This window comes from Mauremys reevesii, linkage group 7 (genome assembly GCF_016161935.1).
Source record: "Mauremys reevesii isolate NIE-2019 linkage group 7, ASM1616193v1, whole genome shotgun sequence".
In the NCBI taxonomy this organism is placed as follows: Eukaryota; Metazoa; Chordata; order Testudines; family Geoemydidae; genus Mauremys; species Mauremys reevesii.
In genome coordinates this window covers 47,358,607-47,377,074 of record NC_052629.1, presented here as the reverse complement: position 1 = coordinate 47,377,074, position 18,468 = coordinate 47,358,607, and the positions used below count along the sequence as shown (strand labels likewise).

The window sequence follows — 18,468 nt, the reverse complement described above, 5'->3', positions numbered from 1 at the left end:
TTTTTACCAATGAAGAAAGAAAAAATCATCACTGATAGTTTGAAGATGGTACAAAAATTTGGAAGAGTGGTAAATAATGAAGAGGACAGGTCACTGATACAGTGATTTGGATCATTTGGTAAACTAGGCTCCAGCAAACAAATATGCGTTTTAATATGGGTAAATACAAACATCTAGGAACAAAGACTATAGGTAAGGCTATGATTTTTTCACGGAAGTCACGGAATTCATGACTTCTAGCAACCTCTGTGAATTCAGCCCTGTAGGCCGGGAGCGGTAGGGTACCCTGCCACCAGGGGGACCCTACAGCTCCCCTTGGCCACAGGTAATGGGGGCCTCCCGGAGTTCTCAGCTGCCGCAGCTCCTGGCTGCCGTGGGTGGCGGCGCCACAGCTCCTGGTTGCTTTGGGTGGCAGGGGCTCCCCACAACTCCAAGCCGCCACAGGTGGCAGGAGCAAACTTCCTGGCCACCACAGGCGGCGGGGGGCCCCCACAACTCCCGGCCAATGTGGCAGCCGGGGACCTGGGAGCTCCGTGCCGACGCAGGCAGCAGGGCCCCCAGAATTCCAAGCTGCTGTGGGCACCAGGGGTCTTTGAGAATTGCCGTGGGTGGCGGGGGCACCGTGGAGCTCTGAGCCAGGGGACCCTGGAGCTCCAAGTCCCCACAGGCGGTGGGGGCCCCCAGAGCTCGTAGCAGCCCCCACAGCTGCAGGCTGTGTAGGGACCCCATTAATTTTTTTTATTGGCCATGACCTATCAGTGACTTTTACTAAAAATATCCGTGACAAAATCTTAACCTTAAATATAGGCCATAATTACAGAATTGGGAAGTATGTGACTCCTGGGAAGAAGTTACTCTGAAAAGGGGTTTTGGTGTCTGATGAATTATCAGCTGAACTCTTGGTGTGATGCTGTGGCTAACAGAGTTAATGCAATCCTTGGATTCATACACGAGAGTTTGAAGTCAGAGTAGAAAATCACTCGAAATTGCCCTGTTCTGTTCATTCCCTCTGACACATCTGGCACTGGCTACAGTCAGAGACTCGCTACTGGGTTATAAGGATCATTGGTTTGATACAGTATGGCCATTCTTATGTTCTTTAATTGAAACTAGACAAATTCAGACTGGAAATCAAGTACTTTTTTTACAGTGAGGGTAATTAATCATTGGAACAAATTACCAAGGTCATAGCGGATTCTCCATCACTGACCATTTATAAATCAAGGTTGAATATTTTTCTAAAAAGATATGCTCTAGGAATTATTTTTTGTGGAAGTTCTATGGCCTGTGTTATATAGGAGGTCAGACTAGATGATCACCTTGGAATCTATAAATATGAATCTGCTGTGTAGTGCTAACTGTGATTGGTGTTTAAAGGCATCCTTTCAAGAGGTGACTGCATTCTAGTGATGTGATTTCTTTTTGTAAAGCTTGTGATAGATTTAGGATCTCTGGATGAAAGGCACTATGTAACACGTCAGTTATTATTATTAGCCGCTTTATATTTAGCTGTCCAAAATATTTTTTTTCTGTACAATTTATTAACAATATCTTGTTTTTGCCCTTCTAACTATGAATGATTTAAATGAAAATAGCTATGGCTCCAAAGGCTGTATACTGTCCTTAAACTAGGTTGAGCATGGGACCCAGGGCTCCTTGGGTGAAATCTTGTCCCTAGTGATGTCAATGGTAAAATTTATGTTGACGTTCATAGAACCAGGATTTTACCCATTATAAAGATCCGCTAGCTCAGTTTCCTGACTGCAGTGTGGCCCCTTCCTGAGTGACCTCACTTGGGAACATTTAGTAAGATAAATATGAATGCAAAAGAAAATTAGCACAATTATACTGGTTAGAGAGCTATTAAGTTTTAAAAAACATTGAAGCAAATGGGGTTAGGTGAGGAGAAAATGGATGGGGAGAAAAGCAATGTGGGGGTGGGGGGATTTGTGCAAAAATACAGAAATGGAGGAGAGGCAGGGGACTTGTTTTATGTCCCGGGCCCTGTAACTCCTGAGTACAGTTCTTGTGACCAGATGAAATACTTCTGCAAGATAATGTTTATTAGAAGATAAATAATTACATTTTAATGTATCCACAAACTGAAAATATTTGGCTATATAGTCATATTTAAAGTGGGGTTTTCCTTTGGCTTTTGGTAATTATTGAGGGAAGAACAAACTTTGTGACAAATAGCTGTCTAGAGCTATTGAATACCCCTGAAGCATTAGATCACTTATAGATAATTTCATTGATTTATAATGGGGAAATTTTTAGCAGATCTTGCTATCAAATGCTGACATGTAGCTAAGTACACTAAGCCCAATATAAGTATCTGTTGAACTTTCTGAATTTTGGTGTAATGGCCCTATCCATGCTTGTTTTCATTAAGAAGGTATAGTTAAACGCCTTCTTTTGAGGAGACTAGATGGCATATGGGGTTAATATATTAACCTATTACTACATGAGAGTAGAGTTCCCGGTCTAGCTATTGTCTGTCACAAAAAGAAAATGAGTTTGGTCTATATAAGACCCCAACCCTATTTTGTGAACATGTCAGTACCTCTCAAATGCTTTCTTTATTGCGTTCTCTGCTTAAGACATGCCCTGGGCTGAAGCTGTGGAAGTGCTAGGGATCAAAACTAAGGGCTTGTCTACACGGTGGGGTAATGCACACTTATAGAGGCGTGATTGAGGAACCCTAATGGGTTGTGCATTAATTGCTCTGTATAGACCCTGCTGGTGTGCATTAAAAGTTGCTGCATGCGCTTTAATGAAGTATTGTTTCAAATAGTACTACACTAAAACACATTAAGGAGCTTTTAATGGATACTACTAGTAGTGTCTACACAGCACCAGTTAGCGCAACACATTAGTGCGCTTTAGAAATAATACCCCTGTAGTGTGCACTGCTGTTCCTTGGAGACAAGCCTTGAGATGCATTGGCAATAGCGTGCTTGCACAGCACCACATTATGCCTGGCTCAAATCACTACAATTAATCCTTCACTTTGCAGCATAAATTTTTTCACTTCCAAATTTTAATAATACAAAAATTCTTGTTGACATAAAAGGTACGTGTTGAAAATTGACTAGATTTTTAGTGTTGTTATGAAGAGAGAACAATAGATGGCCAACTTTAATTTACAAAAATTCAATGCAACTCACAGTGGTCTACAGTATTTGTGTTTTCTGGGTTTTTTAAAAAATATATGGGTCCAACAAAACTTTTACTTTTAAAAATATTAGTGCATCAGCTATATTGGAAAAGGCTGAAATTGTTCAAATGAGCTCAGTAAAACAATTTGGACTACAATTCCCGGAATGCTCATGAAACTGACATGCCTACATATTCTTAGTCATAATCCATCATTCTGATTTCAGATCGATGGGTTATGACTTTCTGATGTCAGATCTGTGAGTTAAGGCTTTTTTGAGTACAGCTTGCTATCCAGTTATTGCCTCTATCCATATATTATAAATCATTACTTCTTCACCATGCAGTCAGCAGTTTCTGTTTCCTAACATTCTAATGCATACTTGTTTAGTCTTTGTTATGTTCACAAATGCTGCACACTGAGAAATCAAAAATAGTGAGTGCTTACCTAGTAGAAAAATAAAACCTCTATCACAACAAAAAGTTTATGGAATATCCTGGGTTCCTATTTCTTGTTAAAATAGAGAGAATTAAATTTAGGTCAAAATAACTCTTCTCCAACCTGCACAAATAAAAACAATAATAAATTAGCACAACAGTTGTGGTAGATATCAGATTTATTTTAGTTCATACAGCTAACTTCTTGCAGGATGACACTTTTTCTCATAAGTGATCTTTATAAGGTAGATCTGCTTCTGATTAAATTTAGAGAGACAAGGTGGATGAGGTAAATCTATTGTTGGACCAACTTCTGTTGGTGAAAGAGAAAAGGTCTGTTGCACCTTCAAGAGCTGAAGAAGAGCTCAAAAGCTTATCTCCTTTACCAACAGATGTTGGTCCAATAAAAGATATATTACCTCATCTGCCTTGTTTCTCTAATATCCTGGGACCAACACAGCTACAACAGCATTGCAAACAACAATGGAAGATATCTGATTACATTTGACATTTGCTAGTGTGCTGGTTTAGGTCATACTGCATATGTATCAGTTGCTATTATATTGGAGTCCTGTTAGGTTAATTCCTTATAGAGTAATAAACTTACTTTCAGTGCACAAAATGGTAGAACACAATAGAAAACTGATCTCATAAAAGTACACATCAGTTACATTAATGTATTTTATATGTGCCAAATCAAAACACTGGCCTTGGAACACAGACCTTATTAAAAAGAATACATAGCAAAATAAAAGATCACCTGCAGTCCTTACATTAAGTGCAACTGAACCCTGTTGTGTTGTGACCTCAACAGGTTTCTCAAGGTAAGGAGAATTGGACCTGGTCTGTATTTGGATGGGAGAAGTCCAGATTCTACAGCAGCCTGAATTTTCTTTGGTGTTGGTGATTTTTCATTGTGCCGCTTTCCTCTGAATTGTTAGCATGAACACATGTCCAAATGTTGTGCTAGTGGTCACTGTGCTGCTTTTAGAGGAGACTAAAAATTAGAGAGGCAGTGTGGTCTGATGAATATAGCACCCAAGACTGGGGTTAGAGTTCTGGCTCCATCACTGACCTGCAGTGCTTTCTCTCCAGAGGCTATAAACAGCTGTAGGTACCAGCAGTTGTAAGTTGCAACACAACTCTTTCTGAGCAAGCACATTTATTCTTAAAGTGAAAGAATTGGAGAGAAGACATTTAAAAACAATAAAAGAACATACACATATGCTAAAAAGCTTCCCAGAGGTCACCCTAACTCCAGTCTTGGTGTCAGTCCTTCAAAACACACAAATGTGTTTTCCTCAGGGTTACAAGTTCATAACTGTCTCAGATTCAAAGCCAGACCAACCATGATTAGTTCATTTTTTCCCCTTATGCAGCTTAGCCTTTGATCTTGGCCTCAGGTAACAGGTGATCAGCCAGAAAAAGGCCCACTCCTCAGGGCATAGCTTCAAAAGGTTGGGGTTTTGCATAACCAGAACTTTGGAATTTGCACTCACATCCCTCTAGATATTTTCCAGGAAATCCACTTCACATATATTGTCCCAAAAAGTCCATTCTTGTGTGGCACGTTGTTCAGTGTAGTCCTTCGATCATCTAGGCCTTACGCCACATCTCCCCCCTACAGAGGTTGCATACGATTCTGGCCCACAGTCATATATAAACTTTGCATATAGTAAATGGACCCGGAGATACTTAATTCAATAAGATTTTCAAGGATATTGCAGGAAACTGCTGTATCTGTGACACACACACACATCATCCACAGAGTGTGCAGAGGTGTATACCACAGTTGGTCATTAACTACCTCTGTTAACACATCTCAGTTGCATCTGGGTAACTGGTGAGGATGTGCAAGCCATTAAAAACACAGGTTGCTTTTCAGATCCCAAGCTTACCTTGAAGTTGGGGCTCAGGGGGTGAGGGGGGGAACTTGTTACTTGTAAATGGAGTAAATTTGACCTGGAAATCATTGAGACAATAAACATAAAACGCTGCAAAGCCACTTTTCAGAGAAGAACCACTCTTTAAATATGGTCTTTCTCAGTACACACCTGCTAGCCAAAAGGTCAACCTATAATATGGTTACTTAACACACTTATGTATGGTACATGGGGCCTAAGTATCTATCTGTCTGCCTTTCTTGTTACCTACAGATTTCCAAAATGGTAAAAATTGTGTGCTAAATCCTGCTCACAGGATGTCAATGGCAAAAATCTCCTTGACTTCAAATTTCCTGCCAAATGCATTAGACCGCTAGATGGAGACATAACAGTTTATCCTGTACATTAGAGAGTTCATAGATGATCATCAAATCCACCAGCTGCTGCCTGCTCTTTCTGGGCAGCTTGCCAACTTTCTGGCAGTATGTTGACTGGGAAGCAAACAGTGACACACTTTGATCGAAAAACTTGTATGATGATTTTTTTGTTGTAATATTATTGTTTTTTAAAAATGATAAAAGAGATCAAGATGTGCATCATGATCAAAGCATGCTTCTGTCTGCTTCCCCATCAGCAACTTCTACTTTATAAAAAATCAGATTGTCTGGAAAGTAATCAGCAAAGGTTTGTGCTTTCTCTTCTCTCTCTGCCAGGAGATGCTGTAAATGAGAAAATTAAAAAGGGGGTGTGGGTGTATGAGGATGGGAGCTAGTAAAACACCAGTTGACATATGTATTTAAAGAAGACAAACACTTTAATAATTTAAAGAATGAGTTTAGTTGCAAAAAAAAATTGTTAAAACTTTTAAATCAGCTGCTGATTTCATTCCAATATGAGCTGAGAAGCTGCATATGATGTTCTTATGATATATGTAACCTCCTTCCATGGGAAGAGCTTCTACTAGGGTGGAGTCTTGAGACTAATTTACTGTAGATGGACAAAAACATGCACCTAGGATATTTCACATCATCAACAACTAATTTATTTGTGGTTTTGGAGCCTTATTTCCTAAATTGGGCCTCTTGTCAATCTGTAGTTTCCATATGGTGTTCTGCAGGAGATATAATTTATTAGCATGTATAAATGATATAATGAGCTCCTGGAAGCAATACTTGCATGTATAAAAGCTGCAAATGATACTATGTGTAAAATTAGAAGCCATGACCTAAAAGTTTGGCCATTATATTTGGCATAGTTGTTTCTTAGCTTGTGTTATTTAGTCAAGCTTAAAAATGCCTTAGTCTAATGTGATAAATAGCAGCTGCATAGGTGCACCCTGGGATGGATACATTCTGTGAGTTGGAGAAAGAGTATGTCTGTTGGTGCAGGAATGAATATTTCTAGCTGATGTAAAAGACAAGCCCAATGTCAATGATGGGAGTTAGCACAGTGGAATCCTGGCCCGTGGTTGGGCTCTTTGGGTATGTCCACACAGCAATTAGAAATCCACACCTGACCCATGCCAGCTGACTTAGGTTCATGGAGTCGGGCTAAGAGACTGTTTAATTGTGGTGTAGATGTTCAGGCTTGGGCTGGAGCCTGGGTTCTTGAACCCTGTGTGGCGGGAAGGTCCCAGAGCTCAGGCTGCAACCCAAACCCGAATGTCTACACCACAATTAACCAGCCCCTTAGGGCTTGTCTACACTTACAGTGCTGCAGCTGCACAGGTGCAGCTGTGCCACTGTCACACCCGTTCAAGATGCTACCTATGCCAACAGGAGAGCTTCTCCCATCGATGTAGGTACACCACCTCCCTGAGAGGCGGAAGCTATGCTGATGGGAGAAGCCCTCCCATCAGCATAGCACTGTCTACACTGGGAGTTTCCAAACCCCTGAATGATATAGTTATACTGACATATGTTTGTAGTGTAGGCTAAGCCCCATAAGCCTGAGTCAGCAGTCACGGGCCAGCTGTGGGTGTCTAATTGCAGTGCGGACATATCCCGTGGTGCTAGAATAATACAAATATATCAATAATTTCATACTCTGCCAATGTTAGGGAAAGGGCTAGAGGAGGAAAACCACATAAGGGAAGGCATTGACAGAGTTCTTCATAAAATTATTATTTTATGTAAATAAAATGTATGCTGGCCTGTCTCGGTTGATAGAGGATTATGTAAAAGGGTGGTTGGGTAACCAAGAGGAATATGATGCTTCTCAAAACACTTTTTTGATTGGAGTCATTGACATAGGGTTACGGGTCTATCATTTTGCCTCTGGAGAATTTAGTTTAAATTTTGACTTGGGTCACAACTGAAATGAATGTTGATGGTTTAGTTCAAGACACTTATCCACCTGACACAAATTGGCACTCTTGGTAGATAATGCTTAAGACAAATGCAGGACTCCAATAGCAGGGTGCTTCAGCTCAAGAATAAAGTATATTGGCGGAGCTGTAAAGAGGAATCTATTCACTTTCATTTACCCCCTGACCACTCCAGTAGCCATCCCACCTCTTCTTAGCTGCTTCCCGTTTCTCGCTCATTCATCTCACTGAGCCACCACACAAGCCCTTTTCCCTCCACAAGGCTGACTTACTATTGTGCTTTTCCCATCTTTCCTTTGCTGTCAGCCTCCCCCCCACCACTTTTGCCTGCCTCTAGCTCCACATATGTTCTCTCCCCAACTTCTCTGGCCTGCAGGCTTGACATGACTAGTGTTCCTGTTGTGGTTCCCATTTTGATGGTCAGGTTGAAACCCAGCAGATCTAGTGCTAGGCTTTGTCAGGGATACAGAGCTCTGATAAAGGGAGGATTTGCAGCTGTAGGGAGTAGTTCTGAGACCTACATTTCAACACATCCTGTAGCAGGACATTCTAGGTTGAGAGACCTGGTTTTAGCATTCAGTCCCCTTGGCTGTCCATCATAGCCATAGCCTAGTATCATTCAGGTAATGATGCGGTGCATTTCTTTTGATTTACATTTGATTAACTGTTTTTGTTTTATGTTTCATTTATCTGGAACTGAAGAGCATAGCTGCCATGGTAACAGGTGCTCTCAGAATGAGTAAATAATAAATTCTTTTGACATTTTTCCTCCAAAACTGACCATGATGGAGATACTGCCCTAACTGTAGACACAACTGTCTTCACAACCTTCATGGGTACCCCCAAGGAATACTGATGTGCATTTGATTATAGGCAGGGGCGGTTCTATGTTTTTTGCCACCCCAAGCACGTCAGTCAGGCAGCTGCTGCTGCCGCCAAATTGCCATGGAACCGGCGGAACTCCCGCAGGCATGCTGCCGAAGGCTGCCTGACTGCCGCCCTCACAGAGACCAGCATGCCGCCCCCCGCGGCTTGCCACCCCAGGCGCGTGCTTGCTGCGCTGGTGCCTGGAGCCACCCCTGATTATGGGGGGTGGGGAGGAATATCAAGATTCAGATTTAATCTTGTAACCGTATCCACTTTCATGATCTTATGAAAATATGTCTCACCTTTATATGGTTACTGGGTATATTAATTTATAAATCTAAAAAATACAAAGTCCTTTTAAAGTGTTAAACATGGATAGTAAAATATGCATCTAGAACAAGGTACAATTTGTATATATCAAGGGCTTTTTTTCCTTTTAGAGTACAACATTTACTCTATCCAGTCACTAATCTCAAGAGTCAAGGCTTCTGCCTCAGTGCTATGGTGATGCTTGGTTGAACCTTAAATCTTCATAATTTTTTACATCGAACTGAAACTGAAATGTTAATGCTTGAGATTACATGTAACGGGCCTACAGTGATAAATCAAATCATTTGAACATTTAGTTACAAACAAGGATGTCAATAACAAAATCTTTCACCGATAGTCACTTAGAAATCCAAAGAGGCCAACAAAAGCAAGTATCTACAAACGCAGCCATTTTAAATTCCACATTCTCTGCAGCTTCAAAAGATTAAACTTAGTATAATTTTAAAGCTCAAAATCTTTGCCGTGAGTCCCAGCTTGAGGTAAAATTCTACATGATTGTGGAGTTCTTGTGCAAACAAATTCAGCTGTTTTTTAAAGAATGAAGATTAAATTACAGTTGGTGAGGGATACAGACTTAAGTGAGTGTTATGATTAAACTCAGGGTACGTCTACACTACGGGATTATTCCGAATTTACATAAACCGGTTTTGCAAAACAGATTGTATAAAATCGAGTGCGCGCGGCCACACTAAACACATTAAATCAGTGGTGTGCATCCATGGTCCGAGGCTAGCGTCGATTTCTGGAGTGTTGCACTGTGGTTAGCTATCCCGTAGCTATCCCATAGTTCCCGCAGCCTCCACCGCCCCTTGGCATTTCCGGGTTGAGATCCCAGTGCCTGATGGGGCAAAAATCATTGTCGCAGGTGGTTCTGGGTACAGCCTCACCCCTCCCTCCCTGAAAGTAGCAGACAACCGTTTCGCGCCTTTTTTGCTTGGTGAACTGTGCAGACGCCATCGCACAGCAAGCATGGACCCTGCTCAGCTCAATACCGCAATCGTGAATGTTTTAAACACCTCGCGCACTCTCGTGCAGTATATGTTGAACCAGGAACTTCATACCGAGGCGAGGAGGAGGCGGATACGGCAGCGCGGCGATGACAGTGATGAGGACGTAGACACAGAATTCTCTCAAACCGCGGGCCCCTGCGCTTTGGAGATCCTGATGGTAATGGGGCAGATTCTATCCATTGAACGCCGATTTTGGGCCCGGGAAACAAGCACTGACTGGTGGGACCGCATTGTGTTGCAGGTGTGGGACGATTCCCAGTGGCTGCGAAACTTTCGCATGCGTAAGGGCACTTTCATGGAACTTTGTGACTTGCTTGCCCCTGCCCTGAAACGCCATAATACCAAGATGAGAGCAGCCCTCACAGTAGAGAAGCGAGTGGCGATAGCCCTGTGGAAGCTTGCAACGCCAGACAGCTACCGGTCAGTTGGGAATCAATTTGGAGTTGGAAAATCTACTGTGGGGGCTGCTGTGATGCAAGTAGCCAGAGCAATCACTAAGCTGCTGCTACGAAAGGTTGTGACTCTGGGAAACGTGCAGGCCATAGTGGATGGCTTTGCTGCACTGGGATTCCCTAACTGTGGGGGGGCGATAGATGGAACCCATATCCCTATCTTGGCACCGCAGCGCCAGGGCACCCAGTACGTAAACCGGAAGGGGTACTTTTCAATGGTGCTGCAAGCACTGGTAGATCACAAGGGACGTTTCACAAACATCCACGTGGGATGGCCAGGAGGGTTCATGGCGCCGCGTCTTCAGAAGCACTACTCTGTTTAAACGGCTGCAGCAAGGGAATTACTTCCCAGACCAGAAAATAACAGTTGGGGATGTTGAAATGCCTGTCGTTATCCTGGGGGACCCAGCCTACCCCTTGATGCCATGGCTCATGAAGCCATACACAGGCAGCCTGGACAGTGGTCAGGATCTGTTCAATTACAGGCTGAGCAAGTGCAGAATGGTGGTGGAATGTGCATTTGGCCGTTTAAAGGCGCGCTGGCGGACATTACTGACTCGCTCAGACCTCAGCCAAACCAATGTCCCCTATGTTATTGCTGCTTGCTGTATTCTCCACAATCTCTGTGAGAGTAAGAGGGAGACCTTTATGGCGGGGTGGGAGGCTGAGGCAAATCACCTGGCCGCTGATTACGCGCAGCCAGACACCAGGGAGATTAGAAGAGCACACCAGGAAGCGGTGCGCATCAGAGAAGCTTTGAAAACGAGCTTCATCAATGGCCAGGGTACAGTGTGACTGCTGTGTTTGTTGATGAACACCCAACCCCCTTGATTGACTCAGTCCCTGTAAGCAACTCCCCCTCCCCCTTCGAGTACAGCTTACTTATGCAGATAAAGTCACTCTCATTTAAAAAGCATGAATTCTTTATTAATTCATATAAAAAGAGGGAGAGAAGTAAGGGTGTGGTTTGGGAGGAGGATAGGAGGGATGGAGAAGGCCATTAAAAAAAATTCACAGTAACGACAGCCTTCTGGTTGGGCTGTCCACGGGGGTGGAGTGGGCGGGTGCACGGAGCCTCCCCCCACGCGTTCTTACACGTCTGGGTGAGGAGGATGTGGAACATGGTGAGGGTTGAGGGTGGTTATACAGGGGCTGCAGCGGCACTCTGTGATCCTGCTGCCGTTCCTGAAGCTCCACCAGACGCCGGAGCATGTCAGTTTGATCACGCAGCAGCCCCAGAGTTGCATCCCGCCACCGCTGATCTTCCTGCCGCCACCGCTGATTTTCCTGCCGGTCTTCCTGCCGCCACCTCTCATCTCAGTTGTCCCTCCTGTCCTCACGTTCATCCCTCCTGTCCTCACGTTCACTGGCCTCTTTCCTGTAATTTGATACCACGTCCTTCCACTCATTCAGATGAGCTCTTTCATTGCGTGTAACTTCCATAATATCCGAGAACATCTCATCTCGCGTCTTCTTTTTCCTCCGCCTTATCTGTGCTAGCCTTTGGGATGGAGGAGGGATGGTTGAAAAATTTGCAGCTGCATGAGGGAGATAAATATTTAGAAAGATACATTTTACAGAACAATGGTTATACTCTTTCACAGTGAACAGCACTATTCACCTAGCACATGTGATTTCCCTACAAGGTCGCATTTTTCATCTTAATAGTGAGTGCTTGCAGCTCTGGAGTTACAGATCTCACAGACACAGGTCCAGGCATCAGAATTCAGCTTGCATGCGGCCATGGTAAGCCACTGTCTTTCGGCTTCTGTAGTGATTTACCCCTCCCCCCCAATACATGGCTAATACCACGCTAGCTCCCTGCTAATCAACAACCTTCCCACCCCCCCACCCACTGCGTGGCTGGTAGCTTGGGGAAGATCGCCGGTGACCAAACACAGAAAAGATCATCGGCATTTCACTCCTCCCCTCCCCCCGCTTCGCTACGTGCAGGAAAGGTTTTTTTTTAAAGCTGCTGCAGTCCACGAACCCAGTAGAAAAATGGCCACCCCCCTTACTTAAATTCCTGATTTTTAACCAGGTTATCCTGAACGATATCACTTTGCTGAGGATAACAGAACAAGATAAAGAGCGGATGCTTCTTGAATGCCAGCAGTCACCGGGACCATACGCTGCTATGCTTTGCCACGCAATGATACCTGATTACTTGCTACATGCATGGCGTGGTAAAGTGTCCTACCATGGTGGGCGGAACAAGGCTGCCTTGCCCAGAAACCTTCTGCAAAGGCTTCTGGAGTACCTACAGGAGCGCTTCATCGAGATGTCCCTGGAGGATTTCCTCTCAATCCCCGGACATGTTAACAAACTTTTCTAAGTAACTATACTGTCTGCGAATGCATCCCAAGTCCTCAGGGCAAATCAATCATTAAAAAAGGCTTGCTTAAAAAACAATGTTTGCTATTTGCAAATGTACACTCACCAGAGGTCCCTTCCATGGCGTCATTGTCTGGGATAGTTGCTTGTGAGGGCTGGGAGGAGGGTAATTCCGTCAGGGTGATAAAAAGCTCCTGGCTGCTGGGGCTCACGGAGTGCTGTGTGCTCTCTGCTAGGTCTTCCTCCTCTTCTTCATCTTCATCTTCACCGTCTGCATAATCCTCAGCCATGGCAGAGATTACAACCCCCACCTCGGAATCCACGATCAGGGGTGGGGTACTTGTGGCGCAGCCCCCTAAAATTGCATGCAGCTCAGCATAGAAGCGGCATGTTTTTCGACCTGCCCCGGACCTTCCGTTTGCTTCTTTGGTTTTCTGGTGGGCTTGTCTGAGCTCCTTAACTTTCACTCTGCACTGCACTGAGTCCCTGCTGTGGCCTTTATCCATCATAGCCTTAGAAATTCTTTCAAATACTTTTTCATTTCGTCTTTTGGAACGCAGTTCTGTTAGCACTGAATCCTCTCCCCATATAGCGATCAGATCCAGTACCTCCCGTGCAGTCCATGCTGGGGCTCTTTTTCGATTCTCAGGAGACTGCATTGTTACCTGTGCTGATGAGCTGTGCGTGGTCACCTGTGCTGATGAGCTCTCCACGCTGGGGAAGCAGGAAATGAATTTCAAAAGTTCGCGGGGCTTTTCCTGTCTACTTGGCCAGTGCATCCGAGTTCAGAATGCTGTCCAGAGCGGTCACTGGTGCACTGTGGGATACCGCCCGGAGGCCAATACCGTCGATTTGCGGCCACACTAACGCTATTCCGATATGTTAATCCCGATATTAGCGCTGCTCCTCTCGTCGGGGAGGAGTACAGAAACCGATTTAAAGAGCCATTAAAATCGATATAAGGTGCCTCCTAGTGTGGACGGTTGTGGCGTTAAATCGGTTTTACGCTCCTAAAACCGATTTAAACGCCTAGTGTAGACCAGGCTTCAGTTCAGTGAAAAATTATTCTGTTGGAAATGGTTTCTTCCATCAGAAACCATTACAACCCAACAACTGGAAAATGTCTTCTCCAAAACTTTCCAGCTCTTGCTGAAGGGAAGAAAAACCTTCTCTTAGGAGATTCATACCACCTCAATAACAACCTCTGATCCAGCCAGACTCACAGCATCCAAGGTGCAGCTGGCTTTGGCAGCTAACCAAGAGGAAGTTTATTTCCAGTCATCCACCAGGACAGGTTTAAGCCAAATTTAAATTAGTTTTTATGTTGGTACAGTGGTCATACTACAAAAACATAACCCGGTCCACAACTGCAGTTCTATTCAGCATAAATTGTAGGAACATACAATACAGCTTAACCAACCCCCAAACACTCAACTTACTTTCTGACCCAACATAAATAAACTGATGAACATATACTATAAAAAGAGAGAACCAGTTAGTATTGGCTTGTTTATAGTGGGATGTAAAGTAGGTCAACTTTTTATATGGTATACTGAAGTATACTGTCTCTTTCAGATCAAAAAAAGATATGACAGGAGTTCTTGAGTTCGAATTTATACAGCAGCACAACTGTCATGCAATACTGATACCTTTAAAATCATTTTAACATTAGTATTTTTAAGCTATGTATTTTCTTTTGTTAAATTGATGAGTGCCGATCAAATATTGTAGTAAGAAGATGGAAACTGGTAATACCTCAAATTAGTGTCACATGCAGAGGTGCAATTTTAAATCTATAACTTAGAAATTTTAGAGGAAAACTGTTTCAGGGTATACATCCATGAATCCAGAAATGCATGTTAATAACTTAATTTTAATGATACAAACATGAAAATAAGTTACTAAAACAGTCTCTAGTCAATTTTCTGATAAAATAAACTTGTTTTTCCATTTGTGATTAAAATGACCCACAGTAAGATTTTGTTTGAACTAGGTGTTAATTAAAAATATGGAAATAGATTTAAAACACATTACAGTTCACAGAGGAAGAATAATAGCAACTGATCTCACGACCATGCCTGTTTTGAGATGTTTTTAAAATATTTAAGTTACGGGTTGTTTTTCTGCATGCTTATTTCCAAAGCAAAATGTGATTCCAATAAAAACAGAAACTGAATTTATAGTCCACAGGACAAATTGTTGTTTTAACAGAAACATACGCATTCGGAGGCAAAGATTTAAAGCCAATGCTCTTTGTATTTTATGTCTAATAGCACAGGATGCAACATTACTGTCTTTATATCACCCTACATCAGAACATTTTTATAGTGCAACATATTAAAAAGAAACACCATATTGCCCTTTTAAAATCATATGAGCAATTTGTACATCCTACTAGCTTAGAATCAATATTATGTTTAGGGTTGGGTTTTTTTAATGCCAACCTTTTAAAAATTAAACTATTTTACTTATATATCAGCTGAGAATTAATTAATGATACTGGATCCACCCATGGGCTGAGAGGAATTTAGACAATTTGTTTCCTGGACATTTGACAGTTGGAGGCTGCACACCATGCATAGTTTGTTTGGTTTGGGTGGTGGTTTTGTTTTGTTTAGTTTTGGGGCTGGGGGAGTTGTGTATGACCACTCTTGCATGCAGAGGGTGCTCTAATTAGAGGGATAAGATAAGAAAAGAAGGATGTACAATAAATTTGTATAACAAAGCCTTGACGTTTCACAGAATAGGTGAGCTGGTGGAATCTCTATCTAGCTCCAGGCAATAGCTAGCCACTAATCACAGAATCAAAAAGTCCCCCTTCTACAATTTGGTTTTATTAGCAGAAAAGCAATTCCAAAATAACTCTACGTGAAATCCATTCTGTGCCACTCAGGGTCCTTCCCTCACACTTTCAGCATGTTAGCTCTGGGTGAGGGTCGCTAATACCTCCCTTATATTCAGATGAAGTCTGAGAAGCTGCAACTGCCCTGGCGAACCAATAGTAATTAACCTGCAGCTCTGTGCAGGGTTCTAGTATCTGCTGCTATGGTAGGCCCACAGGAGACAAATGTTGTTCCACCACATTTTTTACATCTAAGTATTCAAAACATTGTAGACCATTATGCAGCTAAACTCAGCAGGTACTCATGCAAATCTGTTTGCCATCTTTCATTGCAAGAAGATAGACATGAAAGGAATCTTCACTAAATGTGTAAATCCCTCCTCTTACCTCACTGACTAATTTGTAAGATATAATCAAAGGTAATTGGCTAGGTATAGCTTAACATTTTTATGTTTATGTTATCCCCTACTGGTTTAACAATTCTGAGAATGAGACGTGGGTGGGAATCTAAAACTACAGCCCAAATTAGGATATGCTACAAGATATTAAGATGTAGCTACACATTCTTATTCTTATTCCCCTTTTTCCTCCCTAGCTAGGGTGAGCTCACTGGATCAGTCTTTTCCAGGCTTGCTGGCCCAGTGCTCACTCCATATCCACTCATCCCTACCAGACACAGCCTATCCGCCATTTTCTTGGCTCTCCTCTTGTTCTCCATCCACAAACTCTAGTCTCAAATGCCTCCCTAATAGGATTTCCTTCAACCATCCTTTATACATACCCATACAATATCAGCCTCCTCTCTGGCAGCTTCTCTCTAATACTGCAAACTTTGGTCTCACTCCTGATGGCATCATTCCACATGGGATCCAGTAGTGTCACCCCTCTCACTGCCCTCAAACATCTCATTTCAAGTCTTTTGAAATGCCTCTCTTTGGTCACTCTGTCACTGATCCATATAATATGTAACTATGAGAATCTAGTTAATGCAAACCCATTATATGTTACACTAAACCGGTGTCTCTGACCCATATAGAAGCTCTGATCTTACCATGGTTTTGTATAGTTGTCCCTTAAGTAGTCTGAGCATCCATATATCATAAATCCTGCACTTATCTTGCACCAGACTGCCGTGCGCTCAGGCACCTTGCTTGCAGTTCTCTGTTGTTTTCTCCATTTGCTATTAACCCATCCCCTAAGGTACTTAAACTCAGAAACCTGATGTAGGAGCAGGCCCTCAATGATGGTATTCATCTGTCTTGGTTCCTTATGAGTCACTCACAGGACTTCAGCCTTTTTTTTTTTTTTTACTTATTTTGAGACAAAATGTGTTAGTTCCATGTTCCAGGCATCAGTCACCTGGATGAAATCTTCCTCACTATTAGCCATAAGTGCAATATTGTTTGCATAAATCAACTTTGTCCCACCTTCTCTTTGAATTTGCTTACTTATGAAATCCACCAGTTATGAATAGTAATAAACTAAATGCTGATTCCTGGTGGAATCCAGCCTTCACCTTGAAATCTTCTACTATACTGAAGGCCAAAGGCATCTGCACTTTTGTCTTAGAACCATCATACAAACCCATCGCTGTCTGGACAAGATCCTCCAGTACCTCATAAAATCATAGCAAAGGCACCAGCCGTCAGCGTGGTAGTTTGTTGAATGCTTTCTCCAATTCAAGGAAAGCCCAACCATGCTCTTTTCCTTTCCAGCTTCTTTTCTACCAACTGTCTAACAGTGAACATAACATTTGTCTTCTTTTTTTCTTTTCTACAACCAAACTGCTCCTATCTTCAAATGGGCTCCACTATTCTGCAGATGTGACAATCACATCTGAGAGATTCCCTCTCAGACAGAAGTTGTCAAACTGTGGTCCATGGACCACCAGTGATCCACAAGCTCCATTCAGGTGGTCCATGGATAGTTCCCACTAAGGTGCGGGCCTGGGCGGCCGCACACAAGAGAATGAATAGTCACCCACCTAATTAGTGGAGCCGCGCAGGTAAGGTGAGGTGGTGGCCTTGGGGGGAATAGGAGGTAGGTGGGAGGGAGGCAGTGGGGTGAGAAGAGGGATTGGGGGGAATTTGGGACATGCAGGGCTGCAGCGGCCAGAGAAAGAGGTGACTTTCCTCCGCAGCAGGGCTGCGGCTGCCGGTGAGAGATCACCCTCCTTCCCAGCCCCAGCTCGGGGGCTGCCGTGGTGGGGGAGAGAGCACATCCATCACACTAGAAAGGTAGAACTACTGATATTAAAATATGAGTTGTGTGCTTTTATTTGTAGAACAAAAAAACTTATTATTATTATTAAGGGTTTTTTTTATATAGCGCTTCTATCCAAAGCACTTTATGATAGTTAGCTAATGGTACAAACAACATTTGGAAAGATCATTAAGTGGTCCGCCGAGACCCTCAGCAATTTTCAAGTGGTCCCTGAAAAAAAAAGTTTGAGAACTACTGCTCTAAGAGTTACATGCAGTGTGACCAACCTCTCTCAAGGCTTTGGTAATTTACACCATGATTTTGTCTGGACCTGCTGCTTTTCCAGGTGCCATCTTCGGCAGTGCATCTTTGACCACTGCCTCTGAGAGATCAGCAATATCCATAATTATCAATTCACACCAGTTTAGTGTAACGTATAAAGGGTTTGCATTAATTAGATTCTCACAGTTACATATTGTGTCTTTCATCACAAGCAGTCTGCCCTCTACTTCTTTACAAATGGTGTGTTCCTTCCATATTCCTTGCTTTTGTTTCTTGTCCATGCGATTGCCTATATTTTCTTTTTAGCAAGCTGAAGGCTGTTGTTCAATTCATACAACTCATCTAA

General features: G+C 42.9%; 1 protein-coding gene across 11 annotated transcripts in view; it reads left to right on the top strand.

Moving 5' to 3' along the window:
• CABCOCO1 (ciliary associated calcium binding coiled-coil 1) overlaps window positions 1–18,468 on the top strand; it is a 144,356-nt gene that overhangs the window by 111,692 nt on the left and 14,196 nt on the right. The window lies entirely within an intron of this gene.